General features: G+C 37.3%; 1 protein-coding gene across 8 annotated transcripts in view; it reads left to right on the top strand.

The window, feature by feature from the left end:
- PKIB (cAMP-dependent protein kinase inhibitor beta) overlaps positions 1 to 24,641 on the top strand; it is a 196,969-nt gene that overhangs the window by 1,079 nt on the left and 171,249 nt on the right. For 4 of the 8 annotated variants that reach the window (XM_041741873.1, XM_041741857.1, XM_041741881.1 and 1 more), the window contains exons 2-4: positions 2,579 to 2,682; positions 17,993 to 18,168; positions 19,823 to 19,866. The gene's annotated coding sequence lies outside the window, so the exon portion shown is untranslated. Of the gene's footprint in view, positions 1 to 2,350; positions 2,491 to 2,578; positions 2,683 to 17,992; positions 18,169 to 19,822; positions 19,867 to 24,641 lie in introns of those variants that run through there. The other 4 variants (XM_041741912.1, XM_041741897.1, XM_041741903.1 and 1 more) reach the window with 2 other exon arrangements.

Consider the following 24,641-nt stretch of genomic DNA (forward strand, 5'->3'; position numbering starts at 1 on the left):
GCCCAGTTCGAAGGTTAGAGAAACAGGATGTGAAGGCACCTTCCCCTCAAATGGCTGCTCTGGCTCCGCTTTAAAATGGTGCTACCGAAGTCTTTTTAACAAAGATACAGGATTGAAGTGGATATCCAAAGAAAAATGTTGTAGAGTTAGAAGAGTCTTTAATACAGATCAAAAAAATTTAACACTGGAAAAATTACCAAGTGGAGATAAGCTATTAGCTTAGTCTTTAACTTCTCTTTGATTGTTGATGTCATTTAGGCCCACCCCTCCTTTCAGGGTCTGTGTTTCAAATTATGCTTTCAACATAAGTTGTGAAAATACCTTTAGTAAAGGTACTTGACTTTGCAGAATCTCAGAATCCTTATTAGTAATATATCAACTTTTAAGAGTTGAGAGGATCAAATAATATCCGTGGTCTTATCTGTTGTAGCACCATGTGAGCTCAGGGTAGACTATCAAAACAAACTTATATCCCCCAAAATCAATTGTCTTAAAGGACGAATAAAATTTATGCATAGTTTATATTGTACCATACAAGGACAGAAAGCATCTATGAAAAGTATTTTATGATTTTAATCCTAAAATAATTAAATTCTAAATGTAGTAAGCCAGGAACACACAAAATAACCTGTAGGGGTCAGTATAAACTTATAATTGGAAGAGACCCTATCCTGATTAAAGACCTGCTTTTGTCAATTAATCTATAAAAATCAAAATATGATAAAGGTACAGACACTCTCCTGATTTATTACCTTAGTATAAACTAGCCTGTGAACAATTTTCTTTCCACACAGGTTCTTTTTTTTTTCCTCCACCAAAAGTAAGCCAGTAATTCCCGTAACAACCAGATATGTCTATACCAGTGAAATAGATGAATACAAAAGTATATTTACTTCAGGCAGAGCATATATAAATTTAGGGGAAAAAAAGCAAATATTCATGTAAATAATGAAGTGAGTAGAGAATTCAAATGTTTCTAGTGTTTAAGATACTATTTTATAATCATTTAGAGTGACTACCTAAAGAAATGCTAATGAAATTTCTAAAACATTTTGCTTCTCAAGGGCAATCAGCTAAAAAATATGTTAAGAATTTATTGACCTCACATAGGAGTTGATAAAATATAATGTTATCATATATTGAAGAACTATTAAAATCAAGGATTCATTCACCAAAAAATGTTATTATGCTGTAGAAAGGAGCCAACTGTTTCTATTTAGGCATTTATCAGATTTCTGAATTTTTATCAAGCATGTTATTAGGGCAATGTTTAAATCATCACTTTCCAACAAAAGATAATGTGAGCGATGTTTATAATTTAAAATTTTCTAGTAACCACATTAAAAGGAAAAAGAGGGGATCCCTGGGTGGCTCAGTGGTTTAGCGCCTGCTTTCAGCCCAGGGACTGATCCTGGGGTCCGGGGATCGAGTCCCACATCAGGTTCCCTGCATGGAGCCTGCTTCTCCCTCTGCCTGTGTCTCTGCTTCTCCTTCTCTCTCTCTCTGTTTCTCATGAATAAATAAATAAAATCTTTAAAAAAACATAAAATAAAAATAAAAAGATACAGAAAAAATAATTTTGACAATACTTTGATACATTTAATTTAACCCAATATCATTTTGACATGACATTAATATAAAAATTATTAATGAAATGTTTTACATTATTTTTCATGTTAAGTTTTCTAAATCTGGTTTGTATTATACAATTACAGTGAATCTCAGTTCGGACCAGCCACATTAAAAGAGCTGACTAGCCCCCAAATTGGACAGTGCATATCTAAGTATTGAGGGAAAAAAAATGAAGCAATTATCCAGAAGACCCAGTAGAAAAGAAACATACTTTTCTTTGTATAAATTATTTAGATATTTCAGGATAAAGTGATTTTGAGCTTGCATATTTACATCAGACATTGAATTGAGTTCATCTAATTTATTTTTGTATAAAAATCAAATCTGATAGACTGTATGTAAGAAGGATGAATGTTAAATTCTTAAAATTTTTTAGGCTAATGCTTTGATTTGGGCATATTTAGACACTGCACCACACTGTTCAGCAATCCCAAATGTTCATCTTTAGTAAGAGAGAAAAACATAAGGAGTTGGCTAATACACAGGAATTATGCTTTATTTATTTATTTTTTAAAGATTTGTTTGTTTGTTTATTTATTTATTTATTTATTTATTTATTTATTTAATGATGGACATAGAGAGAGAGAGAGGCAGAGACACAGGCAGAGGGAGAAGCAGGCTCCATGTCGGGAGCCTGACGTGGGACTCAATCCCAGGACTCCAGGATCACGCCCTGGGCCGAAGGCAGGTGCTAAACCACTGAGCCACCCAGGGATCCCCAGGAATTATGCTTTAAAAGGAGGTCTCACATCAAATGGATCCCAGAAGATGGACTTTTCCCATTGAATCTCCATATAGAAACACCGTTGAATTAAATGTCAATAGAGGAAAGTGTTTAGAGACATGCTTACATCTGAGGTAAGGATGCCTATACATAAATGCTACCCCCCCCCCCGCCCCAAATTAACTGTGTGACCTTGGGCCAATTTCATTTTTTGTGCTTCAGATTCCTCAACTTTAAGATGGGAGAGTACCAGTACCTTCTTCATAAAGTTGCTGTGTGGATTAAATGAAAACAAGTGAAGTGCATAGAATGGTGTCAGGCTCATGGTAAGTGCTCAATAAATATTGGCTGCTACTTCTAGATATCTAGATTATTTTTTTCTTTAATACCATCCCCCAACCCCCATAGTTTCTTAATCTTTGAAACCCCGTGTCTGGCTCTCAGTCAAATGTTTCCATCTAATTTTCTCCTCAATAAAATTGAAGGCAGAATAGGGTAGGGGCTTCAGGCCTTGCTAAGTAAATAACCAGTAGACAAAACAGGCCCTTTGTATAATTCTTATTACCTGTTAACCTTAAAAATACAACTGCCAGTCATTTTGTCAGAAGAAGGTGGGTTCATTTAGGAATAGCAGAGAATGGCAATCCAGGACAAGCAAGCTGCAGCAAAACCATGGGCAGTTACGGAGAACAAAGGGGAGGAGTGCGTTATCAGTAGGGGAAAGTGGGGAGTTGGGAGGGACTGTTATAAACTAAAAATTCCACTGACGTGAACTGGGAATTTGATTACAGCAGCTTTTCATTGGCTAGGCTGTTTCCAGGGAAAGAAGAAATCTTCCTTCCTCTGGCTGGGATGGTAAAGTAGTAAGAACTTGCAGCGTCCATCTGTTCCTGTTGGGTGTGCAGTTGGTAACTGGTGCTAGGTAACTGGGAGCTAAGAGCTCCCCCTGTTGGCCTCCCAACCTCATCCTAAATGAGGTTTGTTTTTTGTTGTTAAATTTTTGCTGTGACTTTACTAAAGTATGACTCCCATGCATTGTTTTGTTAAGAAAATGTATGTTGGTTTCTTTTTAAAATCTTACCAAAGACCCCATGTCAGGAGGAGATGCGAATTTGTAGTATTTAGAACCTATCCTGGATGCAGAGCAGTTATAGGATTGGTTGATTTAAGCACTTAAGCATGATAATTTTGAAAGAAAGAGGAATTCTCTGCACCCTCCTAACACCCTTCCAAGCATCTCTTTTTCACAAGGAGGAAAGCATTTTCCAGAGTCCCCCCCACCCCCACCTGCCACCTGCCATCAGATTCTGCTTCAACCTCAAGATCAGAATTGTCTTATATGTCTTTGCTTTAAACGATTCTTGAAAAAGGGAGTGTAGATACACCATGATAGGTTTACTCATCAGCAAACCCTACATAGGGCCCAAAGAACATAGCCTGGGTTGAGACCAAACAAAACTGAAGTTCTGTTACCAAGCCACCTCAAGTCTAGAAGCTAGCTGCTTCATTCTCAAGCAAACTTTTAAAATTCTTTTCTCTTAAAGGTTATTTATTTATTATTTATTTTTATTATTTATTATTTTATTTATTTATTTATTGAAGACACACACACACACACACACACACACACACAGAGGCAGATACACAGGCAGAGGGAGAAGCAGGCTCCATGCAGGGAGCCCAACATGGGACTCTATCGCGGGTTCCCGGGGTCACACCCTGGGCTGAAGGTGGCGCTAAACTGCTGAGCCACCCAGGCTGCCCTCAAGCAAACTTCTAAAATTCAGTGTATTACTTTTCAATAATAAAAAAATGTTATTTTCTATAAATAAATAGAAAATGTGAACTTTTACTCACAATAATTAGGAACTTAAGTCAGTAAGACAGTAAATTTCTTTTTTTTTTCTTTTAAGATATTATTTATTTACTTATTTAGAGAAAGCAGAGGGGAGGGACAAAGGGAGAGGGAGAAAGAGAATGCTGACTCTGCCCTGAGCTCAAGCCCAATGCGGGGCTTGATCCCAGGACCCTGAGATCATGACCTGGGGTGAAATCAAGATGCTTAACCAACTGAGCCAAGCAGGATACTAATTTTCTATAAATACCTACCCATCTTCTTTTCTAGGAAATAGAATTCTTTTGAGAGCCAAAGCTTACTTGCTCCAATCTCATTTTTTATAGAAATTGCTGCTAGATCTGCAAGTCTTTTATATGACATTGTGCACATTGACTCGTTGTTAATAATTTTTAATTTTGAGAAGCTCTTTATTGGCAAATAATATTGTGTGAATATATTTATATATTTGCATAAATATAAATGTATATAGAAAAATTCTATTTTAATAATGAAAACATTTAAAGCAATAGATTTTCCTTGAATAACATTTTCCATTTCTTGTAGATACAGTATGGAAAGTTCTCCATTTCATTGTATTATATAAAGGTTATGATTTCCTTTAAAATTCCATTTTTAATATGAATGTTTTCAGCAGTGATGGTACTTCTTAATTTCCAAATAGAAGAGACTTTTCTAAAATCATTGGCTTATGACTTTTCTAATGTCATTGGCTTATGTTATTGGTTTATTTTATTATCAGTTTGTGACCAAGCATCTGATTGGTTTTTCTAAATGTTATGCTGACATAAAAAGGAAAACCATATTATCTTTTAGAGAAACTTAAAGACCCATAAATCTATTAAATTAGGATTATTACTTCTATTATTTAATTCCTTTGTCCTTATTTTTTATTTGCTAGATAAATCAAGTTGTAAGTGGGGTCTATTGAATCTCCCACCATAATTAAGTTTTTAACTCACTTTGTCTTGCATTTCTCATGGTATTTACTTTGTTTTCAGTTATTTCTTTGATGTGTTCAAGTTATGATTATATTAGCTTTCTCAATTATAACTTTTATTAACACTGAATCCTTCTTCATTCTACTGTGTTGTACCTTAATATTCACCTTCCCTGGTATTTATATAACTATTCCTACTTTCTCATGATTTGCTTTACATGATATCATTTGCTGTTATAACTGAAGCAATCAGCATTGTTACACTTCTCTCATCCTCTTGTCTCAGTTTTTGTTATTTTGCTATTTCTAAGGCATGAGGGCAGTTATGTTCTCTTCTGACCCCCTCAGCTGTGTGTTTATTTTGATATTAGTTCTATCGTAAAATATAGTCAGTGTTTATTTTGCTGTAGTTTCTTAAGTTATCTTTTAGTTAATGAGGTTCTGTTTTGTGGATTCCCCAAAAAAGGACTCAAGAAAACAAGATTCCTTGAGTTCTTGCTTGTTTAAATTTTTTTTTTTGCCTTTGTATGTGTATACTAGAGTGCCTAGAAATAAAATTACTAGATCACCTCTCTTTGTAAGGAATTTTTTTTAGATCATCACTCTTTGTAAGGGATTTTTTTTTTTAGGTGTGTATCATCAATTGTCTTTTTTTTTTTTTTTTTTTTTTTTTTTAGTTAAGTGTTTCTGTCTCTACAGAAGTCTGAACTCAGTCTGATATTTTTCCTCTTATGAGTAACCTAATCTTTTCAACCTTCATATCCATAACTTCATTAGAATACCTTGGTATTGAACATTCTGAGTCAAGTTTCTCTGGAGCGTGGGGAACCCTTTCATAGGTAAATTCAGATTTAATTTTTTCAAAAAAGTTGTCTTGAATTAGAATCTCAAATTATTTGCTTATTTACATTATTTTATTTTTCTTCTATAGGAACATCAATGATTTATAGATTGTCTCTCTTGACTGTCTTCCATACATACTATCTTCTTCCTAACCTTTTTAAACTCTTTTATGTTGTTCAGCTTCTCTCACTTACTTCCTCACCTCTGCTATTAACATTTCTTTCTTCCTATTATTTCCTCATTCCTTCTCCGAGTTCTTTTATCTATCTTTGCTTAGATCTATTGCTTCATAGAAGTCAGTTTGCTTCTTTAAGGTTGTGGTTGACTATTTTATTCTTTGTGGTATCGTTTTTCTGGTTTATGATCATTATTGGCTACTTCTTTTTCTTCTCCTTTTATCTTCATGCATGATAATATTTTTATATAGATCCTATGCTTATAATATTTTAATTTCTCATCTTTAAATGAGTTTTGTTCTGGACTTGGTAAATAAAGGAGATTCATGTGGAGAAATGGCCAGCACCATGTTCCACCCTATCTAAAATTTTCTTTTGACCTAATATTTTTCTGGGAGGAGAGCAGGAGGGATGTTATTTATATTTTATTTCTCCTTAGTGTAAATTGTTCCTATCCCCTATTGCCCCATAACGTTTCTTTTTTAATTTTCTTCTGTTTTCTTTTTTCTTTAGCTACTACGCTTTCTGTCTTCATATACGAATTTATTTTCATCATCTCCAGATCAGACCCTCTGGGTTTCATACCCAAACCTGGCCCAGAGAAACATTATAACCATTGTCTACTATTGGTTTTCAACATTGCAAATAAGGAAGTTAGTTTTTCACATAAAAGTGTGCCCTCTTCCAATGAGAATTGGATTTTGCTGGTTCTTTTGGAGATCTACAGCCAAGGCATCCTCCCTGCTTCCTCTTGAATATATCCCCATCTCTTCTACAGTAATTTTTGTCAGCCTTTTCTTCAGTTTCACCTAGGACTTAGCTGTCCCAAGATTTTGCTTTGAAAATGAGATTGTATTTTGTTTTTCTTCCTCCTCATTCTACTTGGATGACTTCCAGGAATAGAATAAGTAAAATGCCAACTTCCACTTCCATCTTAGAACTGGAAGTTCCACTGTTGTGACTTGCATTTTATTTTATGCTTACATCACTCCACACTGCTTGGAGTTTACCCAGCATGCAGTGAACTTTTTTATCCTTCTGTCTTTGCTTTGGTATGTATTTCTACCTGAAATATTCCCTGCCCCATTTCTCATAAATGCTTTTATCTAGCTGATACCAATTTATCAGCTAATCCTCAGGTGCAACTCCTACAAATCTCCCTAACAGCCTCTCCTTTCCTTGGCTAATTTCTAACATTAAGTATGATGATTTATCTACTCTCTATGTGGCCTGAGCAGTTTTGCATGCCTACATTTATCTTATTGTTACCTGCATTACTTGCTATTCTGTTGTGTTTTTATCTCCCAACCATACTAGGCTTCCTGAGAACAGTGGCTGTTTTAGGCATTTTTGTATCCTCAGGCTAAAAAGAAATGTTAGGCCTGCAATAAGCAATTAATAAACCTAGTTGAATGAGTAAATACACAGGGTATTTGGAGAGAAAACTCTCAAAATATGTGATCAGTAACATTCTTGAGCATGAAAGAGTGTATTCATTTAGAATTTAGGTTTTTTTTTAAAGATTTTATTTATTTATTCATGAGAGGCATACAGAGGGGGAGACAGAGAGGGAGAAGCAAGCTCCCCTTGGGGAGCCCAATGTGGGACTCAATCCCGATCCCCCATATCCTGGGTTCACACCTTGAGCCAAAGGTAGACACTCAAACACTGAGCCACCCAGGTATCCCTAGAATTTAGTTTTTAAAACATTTATAAATAATTACATTTATAGATATAACTATAAAAATTAGCAATTCAGCTCATTCACACAATATTTTGTGTGAATGAGATTACAGTGAGTCAATCTATTCATTTCTCAGAGATTTCCATAGCAAGTTTGCTATTCAAGTGGAAATGTAATTTTTGTTGCTTCTAGTAACCCACAATCCACCTGCGATCTGTCAGCAAGTAATGCTATTTCTGTTTTTAGCATCCTCATCAGTAATAATTATTGCAATTGCATCTTAGCTGACGATTCTTATTCTGCAGTGTAAGAGAAATATTCTATTATTCTTTCTGCAATATATAACTGGAAAAGTTTGCCTTTTAGTAATATAAAAAAGTATTACTTTCATGTAATCTAACATCAGATATCTTAATGTCAAGTTTAAGGGTATATTACTTCACCTTTAACTCCTTAGGAAATATATGCCTGACATTTAGCAATATAAACCTAACATATGTCTTTCTCGGTTATGCATGAACAAAACCGCACTGAACTTGTTTTTTTTTTTTTTAAGATTTTATTTATTTATTCATGAGAGACACACAGAGAGAGAGGCAGACACACAGGCAGAGGGAGAAGCAGGCTCCATGCAGGGAGCCTGACATGGGACTCCATCCCAGGACTCCAGGATTACACCCTGGACCAAAGGCAGGCGCTAAACCACTGAGCAACCCAGGGAGCCCCTGAACTTGGTTTTTAAACTATTCTATAAGACTTTTAAAAAAAAAGATTGTATTTATTTACTTGACAGAAAGAGAGAGAGAGAGAGAGAGAACAAACAGGGGGAGCAGCAAGCAGAGGGAGAGGGAGAAGCAGGCTCCCCGAGCAGCAAGGAGCGCAAAGGGCTGGATCTCAGGACTCCAGGATCACGACCTGCACCAAAGGCAGATGCTTAACCAACTGAACCACCCAGGTGCCCCTATAAATGAAGACAGACACATGAAAGAACATCATGTAATATTTTTTCTTTTCTGTTTTGAAGAGAAGGTAGTACTAAATAGACTATATACTATAAACAGTAACTATAAAAGAGCACATTTTATTGTTCAACCAACCCCCCCCATATAATAAAAGAAGTTAAATTCCTATTTATTGTTAGGAATAATCAAAATTATGTTGTATGATAATTAGTTATAAGTGACAATTTCTAATCTATTCACAGGTACTTTCTCTATTTGTGTGGTTATGAATAGAAGGTAAATCTATGAGTGTTTTATATTATGTTTAATTAAGTGTACCTGGTGTCCAAATAGGAGTATCAGTATATATGCTAGAGAATATATTTCTAGCTCTCATTTCTAGAAAAAGTTTCAACAAAGAAATGAGTTAAAGCTTCTACTGTGACATAAAGTCTACACCTTCATTAAACTGCCCCAACAATTTATTGTTATTTTTAAACAATGCCAGCTTTACTATCCCTCAAAGAGCCTTGGTTAAATAAACTGCTTAACCTCATATTGTTCAAATATCTTTATCATGTTTGTTCAAATATACAATTTGTGTATGGTGTGGGTTGGTAGTTTTGAACAATTCTGAGAGGGAGAAGGAGACAGTGACAAATATGTCACTAAATTCCCAGAAGTGAAACAAATGGAAAACGTTAGAGATGGGATACAGTCATCAAGAATAAACCAAGGCCACTACATTTATCATGAAATTCAAGTAATCATTCAAATCTGTAATATTGTAGACTTAGAAAATTGTCATCAAGGTTCAAAATAAAATTTAAGGAACCTGTGAGCACTTTGGTAGAAGTCTTCAGTAGTAAAATTGCTACTGCTTTGGTATCCTTCATGTGTATATATTATCTTGCTTAGTCATGAGGAAATCTAGTGATGGTTGAGAGTTCAGTATCTTTGGCAAATTGCTTAAACAGTTTTGCCTTAGTTCTCTCATCTGTAAAATTGGGATAATTATAGTATCTACTTTTTTTCTTCTAGTTTGACTGAGAAATAATTGACATACATCACTATACAAGTTTAAGACCTACAGCATGATATATTGTGAAACGATTACCATAATAGGTTCAGCTGACATCCATCATCTCATTTAGGTACAGTATAAAGGAAAGAAATAAGAAAAAAGAAAAAAAATTCTCTTTTTGTTGAGAACTCTTAGAATTTATTCTCTTAACAACATTCCTACATATCATACAGCAGTGTTAGCCACAGTCATCATGTTGTACATCACACCTCTAGTACTTATTTATAACTGGAAGTCTGTACCTTAGGCCGGCTTCTTCCAATTCCTCCTCCCCCAACCCTTTGCCTCTGGTAACTGCAAGTCAGATCTCATAGAAACTCCTATGAGTTTGGTGTGGTGAGGTTATTTTGGTTTTTTTTAGGTTCCATGTAAGTTAGAACGTACAGTATTCATCTTTCTCTGTTTTATGTCTATTATGTCTATTAGCATAATGCCTTCAAGATCCACGTTTTACTTCCACAGTTTGGCTATTGTGGACATTGCTGCTAGAAACATCAGGGTGCAGGTGTCCCCGCGTTTCATTGCATCTGTATCTTTGGGGTAAATCCCCAACAGTGCAATTGCTGGGTTGTAGGGCAGGTCTATTTTTAACTCTTTGAGGAACCTCCACACAGTTTTCCAGAGTGGCTGCACCAGTTCACATTCCCACCAACAGTGTAAGAGGGTTCCCTTTTCTCCGCATTCTCTCCAACATTTGTGGTTTCCTGCCTTGTTAATTTTCCCCATTCTCACTGGGGTGAGGTGGAATCTCATTGTGGTTTTGATTTGTATTTCCCTGATGGCCAGTGATGCAGAGCATTTTCTCATGTGCATGTTGGCCATGTCTATGTCTTCGTCTGTGAGATTTCTGTTCATGTCTTTTGCCCATTTCATGATTGGGTTGTTTGTTTCTTTGGTGTTGAGTTTAATAAGTTCTTTATAGATCTTGGAAACTAGCCCTTTATCTGATACGTCATTTGCAAATATCTTCTCCCATTCTGTAGGTTGTCTTTTAGTTTTGTTGACTGTATCCTTTGCTGTGCAAAAGCTTCTTATCTTGATGAAGTGCCAATAGTTCATTTTTGCTTTTGTTTCTTTTGCATTCCTGGATGAATCTTGCAAGAAGTTACTGTGGCTGAGTTCAAAAAGGGTGTTGCCTGTGTTCTCCTCTAGGATTTTGATGGACTCTTGTCTCACATTTAGATCTTTCATCCATTTTGAGTTTATCTTTGTGTATGGTGCAAGAGAGTGGTCTAGTTTCATTCTTCTGCATGTGGATGTCCAATTTTCCCAGCACCATTTATTGAAGAGACTGTCTTTCTTCCAGCGAATAGTCTTTCCTCCTTTATCGAATATTAGTTGACCATAAAGTTCAGGGTCCACTTCTGGGTTCTCTACTCTGTTCCATTGATCTATGTGTCTGTTTTTGTGCCAGTACCACACTGTCTTGATGACCACAGCTTTGTAGTCCAACCTGAAATCTGGCATTGTGATGCCCCCAGATATGGTTTTCTTTTTTAAAATTCCCCTGCCTATTCGGGGTCTTTTCTGATTCCACACAAATCTTAAAATAATTTGTTCTAACTCTTTGAAGAAAGTCCATGGTATTTTGATAGGGATTGCATTAAACGTGTAAATTGCCCTGGGTAACATTGACATTTTCACAATATTAATTCTGCCAATCCATGAGCATGGAATATTTTTCCATCTCTTTGTGTCTTCCTCAATTTCTTTCAGAAGTGTTCTATAGTTTTTAGGGTATAGATCCTTTACCTCTTTTTTTTTTTAATTTTTATTTATTTATGATAGGAACACAGTGAGAGAGAGAGGCAGAGACACAGGCAGAGGGAGAAGCAGGCTCCATGCACCGGAGCCCGACGTGGGATTTGATCCCGGATCTCCAGGATCGCGCCCTGGGCCAAAGGCAGGAGCTAATCCGCTGCGCCACCCAGGGATCCCGATCCTTTACCTCTTTGGTTAGGTTTATTCCTAGGTATCTTATGCTTTTGGGTGCAATTGTAAATGGGATTGACTCCTTAATTTCTCTTTCTTCAGTTTCATTGTTAGTGTATAGAAATGCCATTGATTTCTGGGCATTGACTTTGTATCCTGCCACGCTACCAAATTGCTGTATGAGTTCTAGCAATCTTGGGGTGGAGGCTTTTGGGTTTTCTTTTTTTTTTTTTTTTTAATTTTTTATTTATTTATGATAGTCACAGAGAGAGAGAGAGGCAGAGACACAGGCAGAGGGAGAAGCAGGCTCCACGCACTGGGAGCCTGACGTGGGATTCGATCCCGGGTCTCCAGGATCGCGCCCTGGGCCAAAGGCAGGCGCCAAACCGCTGTGCCACCCAGGGATCCCGCTTTTGGGTTTTCTATGTAGAGTATCATGTCATCGGCGAAGAGGGAGAGTTTGACTTCTTCTTTGCCAATTTGAATGCCTTTAATGTCTTTTTGTTGTCTGATTGCTGAGGCTAGGACTTCCAGTACTATGTTGAATAGCAGTGGTGAGAGTGGACATCCCTGTCTTGTTCCTGATCTTAGGGGAAAGGCTCCTAGTGCTTCCCCATTGAGAATGATATTTGCTGTGGGCTTTTCGTAGATGGCTTTTAAGATGTCGAGGAAAGTTCCCTCTATCCCTACGCTCTGAAAAGTTTTTATCAGGAGTGGATGCTGTATTTTGTCAAATGCTTTCTCTGCATCTAATGAGAGGATCATATGGTTCTTGGTTTTTCTCTTGCTGATATGATGAATCACATTGATTGTTTTACGAGTGTTGAACCAGCCTTGTGTCCCGGGGATAAATCCTACTTGGTCATGGTGAATAATTTTCTTAATGTATTGTTGGATCCTATTGGCTAGTATCTTTTTTTTTTTTTTTTTTTTTTTTTTTTTTTTTAAAGATTTTATTTTTTATTTATGAGAGAGAGAGAGAGAGAGGCAGAGACACAGGCAGAGGGAGAAGCAGGCTCCATGCAGGGAGCCCGATGTGGGACTCGATCCCGGGTCTCCAGGATCACGCCCCGGGCTGCAGGCGGCGCTAAACCGCTGAGCCACCCGGGCTGCCCCCTATTGGCTAGTATCTTGTTGAGAATTTTTGCATCCATGTTCATCAGGGATATTGGTCTGTAATTCTCCTTTTTGGTGGGGTCTTTGTCTGGTTTTGGAATTAAGGTGATGCTGGCCTCATAGAACAAATTTGGAAGTACTCCATCTCTTTCTATCTTTCCAAACAGCTTTAGTAGAATAGGTATGGTTTCTTCTTTAAACTTTTGATAGAATTCCCCTGGGAAGCCATCTGGTCCTGGACTTTTGTGTCTTGGGAGGTTTTTGATGAGTGCTTCAATTTCCTCCCCAGTTATTGGCCTGTTCAGGTTTTCTATTTCTTCCTGTTCCAGTTTTGGTAGTTTGTGGCATTCCAGGAATGCGCCCATTTCTTCTAGATTGCCTGATTTATTGGCGTATAGCTGTTCATAATATGTTTTTAAAATCGTTTGTATTTCCTTGGTATTGGTAGTGATGTCTCCTTTCTCATTCATGATTTTATCAATTTGAGTCTTCTCTCTCTTCTTTTTAATAAGACTGGCTAATGGTTTATGTATCTTATTAATTCTTTCAAAGAACCAACTCCTGGTTTTGTTGATCTGTTCCACAGTTCTTCTGGTCTCCATTTCGTTGAGTTCTGCTCGAATCTTAATTAACTCTCTTCTTCTGCTGGGTGTAGGATCTATTTGCTGTTTTTTCTCTAGCTCCGTTATGTGTAAGGTTAGCTTTTGTATTTGAGTTCTTTCCAGTTTTTGAATGGATGCTTGTATTGCAATGTATTTCCCCCTTAGGATTGCTTTTGCTGCATCCCAAAGATTTTGAACGGTTGTATCTTCATTCTCATTAGTCCATGAATCTTTTTAATTCTTCCTTAATTTCCTGGTTGACCCTTTCATCTTTTAGCAGGATGGTCCTTAACCTCCACGTGTTTGAGGTCCTTCCAAACTTCTTGTTGTAATTTAGTTCTAATTTCAAGGCCTTATGGTCTGAGAATATGCAGGGGACGATCCCAATCTTTTGGTATCAGTTCAGACCCGATTTGTGACCCAGTATGTGGTCTATTCTGGAGAAAGTTCCATGTGCACTTGAGAAGAATGTGTATTCAGTTGAGTTTGGATGTAAAGTTCTGTAGATATCTGTGAAATCCATCTGGCCCAGTGTATCATTTAAAGCTCTCGTTTCTTTGGAGATGTTGTGCTTAGAAGACCTGTCTAGTATAGAAAGAGCTAGATTGAAGTCACCAAGTATAAGTGTATTATTATCTAAGTATTTCTTTACTTTGGTTGTTAATTGATGTAAATATTTGGGAGCTCCCACATTCGGGGCATATATATTGAGGATTGTTAAGTCCTCTTGTTGGATAGATCCTTTAAGTATGATATAGTGTCCCTCTTCATCTCTCACTACAGTCTTCGGGGTAAATTTTAGTTTATCTGTTATAAGGATGGCTACCCCTGCCTTCTTTTGAGGACCATTTGAATGGTAAATGGTTCTCCAACCTTTTATTTTCAGGCTGTAGGTGTCCTTCTGTCTAAAATGAGTCTCTTGTAGACAGCAAATAGATGGGTCCTGCTTTTTTATCCAGTCTGAAACGCTGTGCCTTTTGATGGGGTCATTAAGCCCGTTCACATTCAGAGTTACTATCGAAAGATATGAGTTTAGGGTCATCATGATATCTATTCAGTTCTTGTTTTTGTGGATTGTTCCACTGAACTTCTTCTTAAAGGGGAATTTTAAGAGTCCCCCTTAAAATTTCTTGCAGAGCTGGTTTGGAGGTCACATATTCTTTCAGTTCCTGCTTGTCTTGGAAGCTCTTTATCTCTCCTTCCATTTTGAATGAGAGCCTTGCTGGGTAAAGTATTCTTGGTTGCATGTTCTTTTCATTTAGGACCCTGAATATATCCTGCCAGCCCTTTCTGGCCTGCCAGGTCTCTGTGGAGAGGTCTGCTGTTACCCTAATACTCCTCCGCATAAAGGTCAGAGATTTCTTGTTTCTTGCTGCTTTAAGGATCTTCTCTTTATCTTTGGAATTTGCAAGCTTCAGTATTAAATGTTGAGGTGTTGAATGGTTTTTATTGATTTTAGGGGAGGATCTTTCTATTTCCTGGGTCTGAATGCCTGTTTCCCTTCCCAGATTAGGAAAGTTCAGCTAGGATTTGTGCAAATACATATTCTGGCCCTCTGTCCCTTTCAGCGCCCTCGGGAACCCCAATTAAACATAGGTTTTTCTTTCTCAGGCTGTTGTTTATTTCCCTTAATCTGTCTTCATGCTCTTTTAATTGTTTGTCTCTTTTTTCCTCAGTTTCCCTCTTTGCCATCAACTTGTCTTCTATGTCACTCACTCGTTCTTCCACCTCGTTAACCCTCGTCATTAGGACTTCTAGTTTGGATTGCATCTCATTCAATTGATTTTTAATTTCTGCCTGATTGGATCTAAATTCTGCAGTCATGAAGTCTCTTGAGTCCTTTATGCTTTTTTCTAGAGCCGCCAGTAGCTGTATAATAGTGCTTCTGAATTGGCTTTCTGACATTGAATTGTAATCCAGATTTTGTAACTCTGGGAGAGAGGACTGTTTCTTTCTTTTGAGGTGAGGTTTTCCTTCTAGTCGTTTTGCTCAGTGCAGAGTGGCCAAAAACAAGTTGTATTGGGAAAAGGAGAAAAAGAGAGAGAAAGAAGGAAAGAAAAGAGAAAAGGAAGGAAAAAAAAGAAAAAAAGAAGAAAAAGAGAAAGAAAAAGAAAGAAAGGAAAAAAAAGGGTGGGGGAAGCAAACAGAAATCAAAAAGAAAAAAAGAAAAGAAAAAACCACGGGGGAGTATCTTCTGATTCTGTATACTTTAAGTCCCTTGACTTCCCCTGGAACTTGTCCGTCTAGCTGGTCTTCTGGGGGAGGGGCCTGTTGTGCTGATTTTCAGGTGTTAGCACTTGGGGGAGCTGCTCTGCCCTCTGCCTGGTGCAGGGCTCCGTGGGGGGTGTTTACCCCGTGAGGCCCCAGGAGGAACAGCCCCAGTGGCGGTGCCAGCTCTGGAGCCCTGGATTCAGTTCCCACAGTAACTCCGGGGCTCTCCGTCTGCAGGGCCTGGAGGCTCCGGGGCGGGGCCGCTGATCTGCTCAGCTCGGGGCAGGAGCGTCCTTGCTGTCCTGGGCCTCCCGGCCTCTGCCTGTCCCTGGGGGAGGCCGGATCCTGGGCTGTGTCCCGGCGCCCTGTGCTCCGGGGCCTGCGCTGTTGGATTCGCGCTCCCGCCCTGCAGCCCCCTCCGCGGAGCCGCCGCCCGAGCCCCTCCGAGCTGCTCCGGGTCCAGCCGTGGGCGCTGCAGCCCTTCAGGGAGCACCGCCGAGGGGTATGGCGCACTCTCCTGCGCGCCGCAGGTGCCTGTTAGTGTCCCAGAGAGCCCGAGGGCATCCCCGCCCTCCTGGGTCCTGCTCTAACTCCCTGCGAGCCCCTTTCCGCGGGGAAGGTCGGTGCAGCTCCTGCTCCTCCGGGACGGGGCTCTCCTGTCCTGGGGACACTCGCCCCGGCCGCAGCCCGGCTCCTCGCGGGGCCCCTCCCCCTTGGAGGCCTTTCGTTTCTTTATTTCTTTTTCCCCCGTCTTCCTACCTTGATAGAAGCGGGAACTCTTCTCACTGTAGCATTCCAGCTGGTCTCTCTTTAAATCTCAGGCCGAATCCATAGATTTTCAGGATGATTTGAAGGTTATCTAGGCAATCTGTTGGGGACAGGTGACCTATTGTTGGTTAGTGTATGTTTATTCTCCTTAATCTTTTTATGATTGTTGTCTGTGGAAAATAACCTAATCATTTAAGAAAATGTTTTAATATTATTCAAAAATAAATAACACATTTGTGAAGTATTTACATGAAAATTTTAATGAATAATCTAGTTTGTTTCCTTTAGGTCACCTCTGAAAAAGCATACTGCTACCACTTTTAAATAATGTGTGGTCTTCATCATGCCTCAAACGGTATACTCAAAATTTAATCACATGATACCTATGCAATTAACTGTTTTTCAAAATGAAAACATGCCTTTTACATAAGATGTGTTTTCAAATAAATAATTGTTATTTTAATTAATAAATTATGGAACTGGTGTGAAATGAATTTGACTTTAGTTTTATTTCTACGAATCATCTTTGCTTGAATGCCCCTCTATAGTTTAAATTCTATAAGGTTGTAGATTGTTTTATGTGCTTTGATGGTACTGGGCACGCCTTTGCACATAGTATACATTCATATAAATGAATGAATTTAAGAGTGAATTTCATAGCAGGGGGAAATAAGTGAAGGAAGTTTTGGATGACACTGAGGAGCTACTTTAGGTCCCTTTTTTCACCTTTTTTTGATCCTGCTATGAAAGCATTTCTTTAGGAGACTTAAACTTTCTGATACTTTTCAAAATTATTTTCTTGGACATAATCTAAGATATCAAATCTGGAAGTCATGGTTATTGTTTTCTATGAAAAAAGATAAAAAGTATATTGAGGGTCCTAAATGAATAACAATTAGTAAATCTTATAACATTAACAAATCTAGAGAAAACGAATTTATGATGCTATCTATTGAGAAAATCTCTTGGGGTTACCTTCTGATTTCCTATCCCCTTCCCCCAGATTCTAGTAAATAGAAGGGCTTTAATGTAAAACAATATTAAGTTGGACTCTAGCTAACAAAGCAAATTTTGTTTTTGATTTTGTTATTCCTCAGTTATAGAGATAAAGGTGGTATATTATGATGAAATATCTCAACAAAACTGCCCTGGTCTAATGAATGCGACCTGAAAACATTTGACCTCTTTTATACATGAGTGAGTAGAGTAAGTGACTATCCTGGAAACAAAACTTGAGTCTATGGCTTGTGTTTGAATTTAATTTAGAAAGCGAGAAATAAAAGTTGCCACAAATTGTAACATTTAGAAAGCCAGAAATATAATATGCTATGAATTTTAACTAGGAATACCTTGCAAAAAAAAAAAAAGAAAAAAAAGAAAAAAATACTTTGCAACCTTGAAGAATTTAAAAACTTTTCCTCTTAGTTTTTGGAAATATCAAGCTAATTTAAAGGTTCACAACTTTAATTTATCCTCTTTTCCAGATGGTATCAGTCCTGACATAGAGAATTGGAATTAAAGAGATATGGAGAAGGAAGCAAGTCTTACAGAAAGTATGATTGTTTTTAAAAACAAAACCCCTGAGGTGTTTTCAGTCACTTCGGTGAGAAGGAGAAAAACAAATTGAGCTGAAAGGATAAAGCTTGATTGTGAATATTATGTAAGTGAAAAAAAAAAAAAACCAAAACACCTCACCTGTGGTGTGATTGCAAATAATTCCATTGTTACAGGCACATCTTGTTACTTTTTAAAATTTGTCATTTGTTATTCTCCAAACTGCCAGAGGATTTTTAATTTGGTATTTACTTACAAGTGAAAGTAAGATTTTTCTAGTGCATTTATTCCCTCTTCCACAAATGCCTGCAGCCCACAGCTAGCTACAAAAGGATTGATTTTTGATTCGTTAAGAGCTCTTCCGGGCTTCTTCAATAATACCCTCTTCTGTACGCTCTAGTAGTGGAACAGTGTCATAAATTCTTTCGACCTTCACAGCTTGACCTTCCTTTTGTATTTAACGCCAGAATGTAGGCTTCATAAACAGCAGGCATTGTAATGCTTGAGAGATTTGCGTAGGCATTATTTATGCCAGCCAATAACTATGGTTGCTTTTATATAAATATAACCAATATTTTGGCTGAGAAAGTAGAACAGCTGACCATATCCTCTAAAAATAGGTTGATTCTGTATATATTTGTTAAAGTTAGTATGTTAGTTCCAAATAAGAGTTTTATTCTATATTGGTGTTTAAATTTTATCTTGAAACTATATACCAGAATAGTTGAGACTTGGTTCAGAATATTTAAGATTAAGAATCCTGACTTAATTGTAAGGTTATTGATTATGTCCTGGGGTAGAGGAGAAATATATGGAGTACAAAAGAGCCTGCAATTTATTTATTTTTTATTTTTTTATTTTTTTAAATTTTTTTTTAATTTTTATTTATTTATGATAGTCACAGAGAGAGAGAGAGAGAGAGAGAGGCAGAGACACAGGCAGAGGGAGAAGCAGGCTCCATGCACCGGGAGCCTGACGTGGGATTCGATCCTGGGTCTCCAGGATCGCGCCCTGGGCCAAAGGCAGGCACCAAACCGCTGCGCCACCCAGGGATCCCAGAGCCTGCAATTTAAAAGAGATTGTGTATATTGTCCCTCTGCAGTAGTAGGGTTTAGTCCTGCCCAAGGCAAGGTAATGGAGTCCTCTAGAATAGATGCACATTCCAAATCTTACAGTTTTGACATGAATTGTGGTTTTAAATTATTATCAGATTTGTTGTCTTTTTAATATTCTATTTAGGAAGTGTTTGAATTTTCAGAAGCAATTTTTTTGTTCATTGATGACCCTGATATTTTTGTAATATATATTTACTTTTAAAAAATATTTTATTTAAATTCAATTTGCCAACATACAGTATAACACCCAGCGCTCATCTCATCATGTACCCTCCTTAATGTATATATTTACTTTTAAAACATGGATATCAATTTAAGAGAGCTGACACTCTTGAATGATATTCCATTTTTGAAGTAAAAGTCTTTTTACTTACTTTTGAATGGACTATTTATCCATTTTCCAATTAGTTCATCAGTTTCATATTCAATTTGGAGGCACAGACATTTATTCCAGGATAGGAAAAGTAAATCACCTAGTTGCTATATGACTCTTATCATCATCACCATCACCATCATAGATAACAATAATAATAATAGTAATAATCCAAAACCTGTACTATATGCAAGCTGTTACTAGTATTTGCATGTATTAACTCATTAATTCTCATCACAACTCTCTAAGGAAAATAATATTCCATTTTACAGATGAGAAATCTAAAGGCTGGATTAATCAAGTGACTTGCCTAAAGGTAGGTGCCCAGCTAGTAAGGGGCAGAACTTCAGGTAGCCACTATTACCCATTAATAAATCCTGTGTTATTATTTTGAGAATTTAGCATTACATATTTTACTCTACTGTCATTTAGTAGTGTTCAATGGCTATATTTGTGTTATGTTTATATTTATTATTATTACCATTGAAATTCATAATTTTAAATGACCTCCAGTCACAGATATATATTAATATTGAGAGTGGTGGGTGCCCAGACTGCTGAGGATATGGTTGAGACAATGTTGTGAATGTTCACTGGCTGGGATTTAAATGTGCCTGTACTTAGAGGAATTCAAAATGATTAAGAGATTGTCTTTACTTTCAAGAAGTTTCCAGTCTTGAACAAGTGTTTATGATCTAAAGATAAAAAGATTTGGGGCCTGAGTGGTTCATTGTGTTAAGCATCTAACTCTTGATTTCACTTCAGGTTGTAATCTCAGGGTCATAGGATCAAGCCCTACAAAGGACTCTGTGCTCAGCCCGGAGTCTGCTTCTCTCCCTCTCCTTCTGCCCCACCCCCTCCATCTAAAATAAATAAATACATCTTAAAAAATAAATAAAAAGATCTACTGAATATTGCCTGGCTGAGGTAAATTCTAAATATCTAAATATTTAGGATTTAAGCAAATAATTAAGATGGGCATGACTCCACAACTTCTCTTTAACAGCCCCTGTGCCTCTGCCACCCAGAACCACAACATTCTCCCTTTCATTAATATTTTTTATTTATTTTGAGACATTGAGCTCTCCTTTCTAGGGCCTTACCTCATGCTGTTCTTCTCTCTAAAACACACCTCATCCTCCTTGTTGTTTTACTACCATCATCAACCTATTGCCCTATACAATAGGGCAGTGGCTTAGTGAACAATTATTGAGTGAATCAATGCACTTCCTGGTGCCTTGAATGTTTTCCACATGACGTTTCTTTTTTTTTTTCCACATGACATTTCTGCAGCAAATATACCCATATACTTAAAAAACATATATTTTATTTATTTATTTTAGAGAGATATATAGAGAAAAACAGAGAGCACAAATGAGCAGAGGGAGAGGGAGAAGCAGACTCCCTGCTGAGTGAGGAGCCTGAAGTGGGGCTCGATTCCAGGACCCTGGGACCATGACCTGAGCCAAATACAGATGCTTAACTAATTGAGCCACCCAGATGCCCCCATATACATACACTTTTAAATAATTATCTGAGGTTAAAAAACAATGCCTTTATCAAATACCTACAACCTAAGAAATTGATATAAACACAAACTAAATCATATGAAATAATTTCATGTGTTCAGTTCCTGTATTTGTTAAAAGATGTAGGACTGTGCCACAGAAATCAAATTCCAAACTCTATATCTTAACTGAAAATCATTCCAATCAACTCTTGGAATATGGACAACTTCAAAGAATAAATATGATTTAATTTTTGGAAAGTCTATTCTGTGAGGAATTGTTATGGGAGGATTTCATGTAGCTCTGGTAAGAAAGGAGAATTCTGAAGTAAAAGGGAGGCCGAAGTGAAGAGATCTTTTTTTCAAATAAGTGCTTTCTGTGTTAGAGATTCATAGCACACATTACTTTTCAAAGGCTTTGAGAAATCCTGTGATAAACCTATTAAGCCAGTGTGTAATTTACACAACCTCAGGACTTTCTGTCTCCTGAAACAAAACAAAACAATTAATGTATATCACATCTCAAGGATTATGCTTGGGGAAACAACTGTTCAAAAGTATTCTTTTTCAGAATGTGGTAACTGGGTGGTTTATATTTCCACTGAGAATCACATGGGACAAAATGGGAAAACTGGATTAATCTATTACATGAGATATAAATAAGAGTTCTAAGTAAGAATCTATACATTGAATTTATTTCCCAAAGGAAAAGTAGAATCTTACTTTACAAATAGAACAGATAGTCATCTATAACGTGTTTTTATGGGGGTGGGGTTATGGGTTAAAATATTAGCACAAACTAATTTGCCAAAGTAGCATCATCCTTCAGGTAAAAGGCAGAAGTATGAGCAATAAAAACATTACATTCTCTAGAATGTTTAAGATTCAGAATCAGATCAGTAGTGTGACTGGAATACAGAAACTAGGATCCAAGGGAAGCACATGCAGCAAACAAGAAACAAGTCAAGTAATAAAGGAGTGGTTAACACACTTCTGAGTCTAAGCCAGAAGAAGGCAGAGGATGGCTAGTTAACAGCAGAAACATCAAAGGCAGTGTTGAAACAGAAGATTAAATTCAGGTTTCTGACCTTGAAGAGTGGTGAAAGAAATCCTCAGCCAACTGAAGGGTGCCTAGGGATTGAATCCTTAACTGAATCTGTTGTCTTCCTTATCATGAATCAACAATGGGCAGTAGGAACTGACTCAGTATAAGGTTTGGATATTGCCCTACGTCTTGCCTTTTCTCTTTTTTGTGTGGCAGCAAGTGTTGGTCCCCTAAATTAATCCACTCTTCCACTTTTGTCCTCCAAATCCCTAACACATGTCTTTCCCCAGAAACAACCTCTACGAGCTTATGGTTCTCTTCTAGACAGAATATATTCATAGACACACTTAAAAATGTAACTGATAGATTGAACGTATAAACTTAGAAATGAAGCACTTTACTTTTGTCTACTACTATCTCTTCTAACTTGTGGTGCTACTTCTTCATGTGGCAATGAAAGAAATCTTGAACCTGGTCTTTTCATTTTGGGTCATGTTTCAGATACTGAAAAGTCCAACGGTCATCTTAGTCCCTCTGAACTCAGTCTCAATTGAGTAGTGACTCTATTCATTCCAGAGTAACAACTCTAACATTTTTACGAATTATGTGTTTATTTTTTCTATTTCATTCTTTTAGCTTTTTCTTTGAAGATTCCCATCTTTGTTCCTTGATCCCATCCTCTTTATCTTCTATATCTATACTTTTGTCTTTATCGATTTAAAATTTATTTCTCTTTCACTGGTTCATTTTTTAGTTTTATCTTCTAAGTTTCAGCAGTATCTAAATTCCTTAGATTCCTTTCAATTGTATTCATTATTTGCATGATTATTTTTGTTTTTCTACTTCTTGGTCTTCCTTTCATGTTTTATTCCCTTTTATATGTCTTATCATTTCATCCCAGAGTTCTGCTATTTCTGCTCTGTGGTCTTCTAGTTAGAGAGACTTGTTTTAATAAGTTTTAAATTTCTTGGCAGAATGTTTGACCACAGTTTTAGTCTGTATCATGACGTTTTTCTTGTATATTTTGCTTTTTAAAAGTACAGCATTTTAAAACTCCTTAGTTGTAATAATTTCAAATTTACAGAAAAGTTATAAGAATAGTACAGATGACCCCATGGAAAGTAGAAGGGACCCGATGGGAAAAATTGCTATTTTTGCTCCTTTTCCTGCTTTTATTCTTGCTTGGATACCCCTGCCTTACACATGCCTTAATCTGTGTTCTCCTTGTAAAGGTCAAAGAGTTACTGATTTTTTTGGAGACTTCCAGCACAATAGTAACATCTAAGGAGAGACCAGGAGGGATCATCATCACATTTTCCAAGACCACTGACTCCAGACACCTTGAGGCCAAGACCCCTGGCTCTATGGCATGAGTGACTTATGAAGGACATCTAAGCATTCATCCTTGTTTTACCAGGTCCTGGCTGCCTGAGAGGACACATACACCAGACCACCATCCTCAATAAAAAACCCCAGACCCTAAGCAAAGATGAGACTCCCTGTTCTTTCCTTTCTGAGTCTCCTAGATGCTTTGTCTGTATCTTTACTCTCTCTCTCTCTGTCTTCAATAAACTCTGCTCTTACTCCTCAGCTCACATTTAATTCTGTCCTGAGTGAAACCAACAGTCAAGAGGGTCTTTGGCCTGCCAGCAGTTTCCTTGGCCCTATAGGTTTCACTGGCTCCCTCATAGGAAAGGAAGTGAAAGGAATTGATAAATATTTTTTTAAGGAGTGGAAGGGGAAGGGGACTTTAAAAAACCAATTCTGTCCTTTAAAAATATTATTCATCATTGAATGAGTTAAGTTTTCTTGGACTCATCATGTGTAAGAGGTTCCTTTTGGGAGAAGATGACAAGGTAGGGTTTTAGGCTAGCTAGTTTTCATAGAGCAAAGTCTTTCTCTTTTTCTGTTACAGAGTCATGTTGCTTCCTGCAAATATGACTTTTCTGTATAATTCTTTTTATAGCCTCACCTCTTCTAAGGAAGAAAGATGTGCCAGCTCTATATAGTTTTGCACCAAGGATCATAACCTTGAAATATTACTTTTTGACTTCAAGAAGTATCCTAATTTTCAGGAAGTATAGTTTTAAAGATTTTATTTATTTATTTGACATAGAGGCAGAGCACAAGCAGGGGGAGTGGCAGGCAGAGGGAGAGGGAGAAGCAGGCTCCCTGATAAGCACAGGGCCCTGGAATCATGACCTGAGCTGAAGGCAGACGCTTAACTGACTAAGCCACCCAGGTGCTCCAGGAAGTATATTTTTGCTGATGCTTTTGGAGATCTGTTTTCATTGTTTCCCTGCTTTTGAGATTAGAGGAACTCTTGTTTCCACTGCTGCTTTTTGTTCCCAATGACTATCATCTACTTTTGTCAGTGTTTGATATAAAATGGATTCTGGGTTATATGTGCTTCCGAGTTCTCCAAAAATGGTTTGTAAACTTATAAAAGCTTCTTTTTGTAGCTCTTGAATAATTACCCTGAGAAGGGGAAAACGTGGCTTTATGCAGACCTGTGTAGAGTTGTGATGTATGGAGTTTC

This window comes from Vulpes lagopus, chromosome 2, assembly GCF_018345385.1.
Source record: "Vulpes lagopus strain Blue_001 chromosome 2, ASM1834538v1, whole genome shotgun sequence".
Classification (NCBI taxonomy): Eukaryota; Metazoa; Chordata; class Mammalia; order Carnivora; family Canidae; genus Vulpes; species Vulpes lagopus.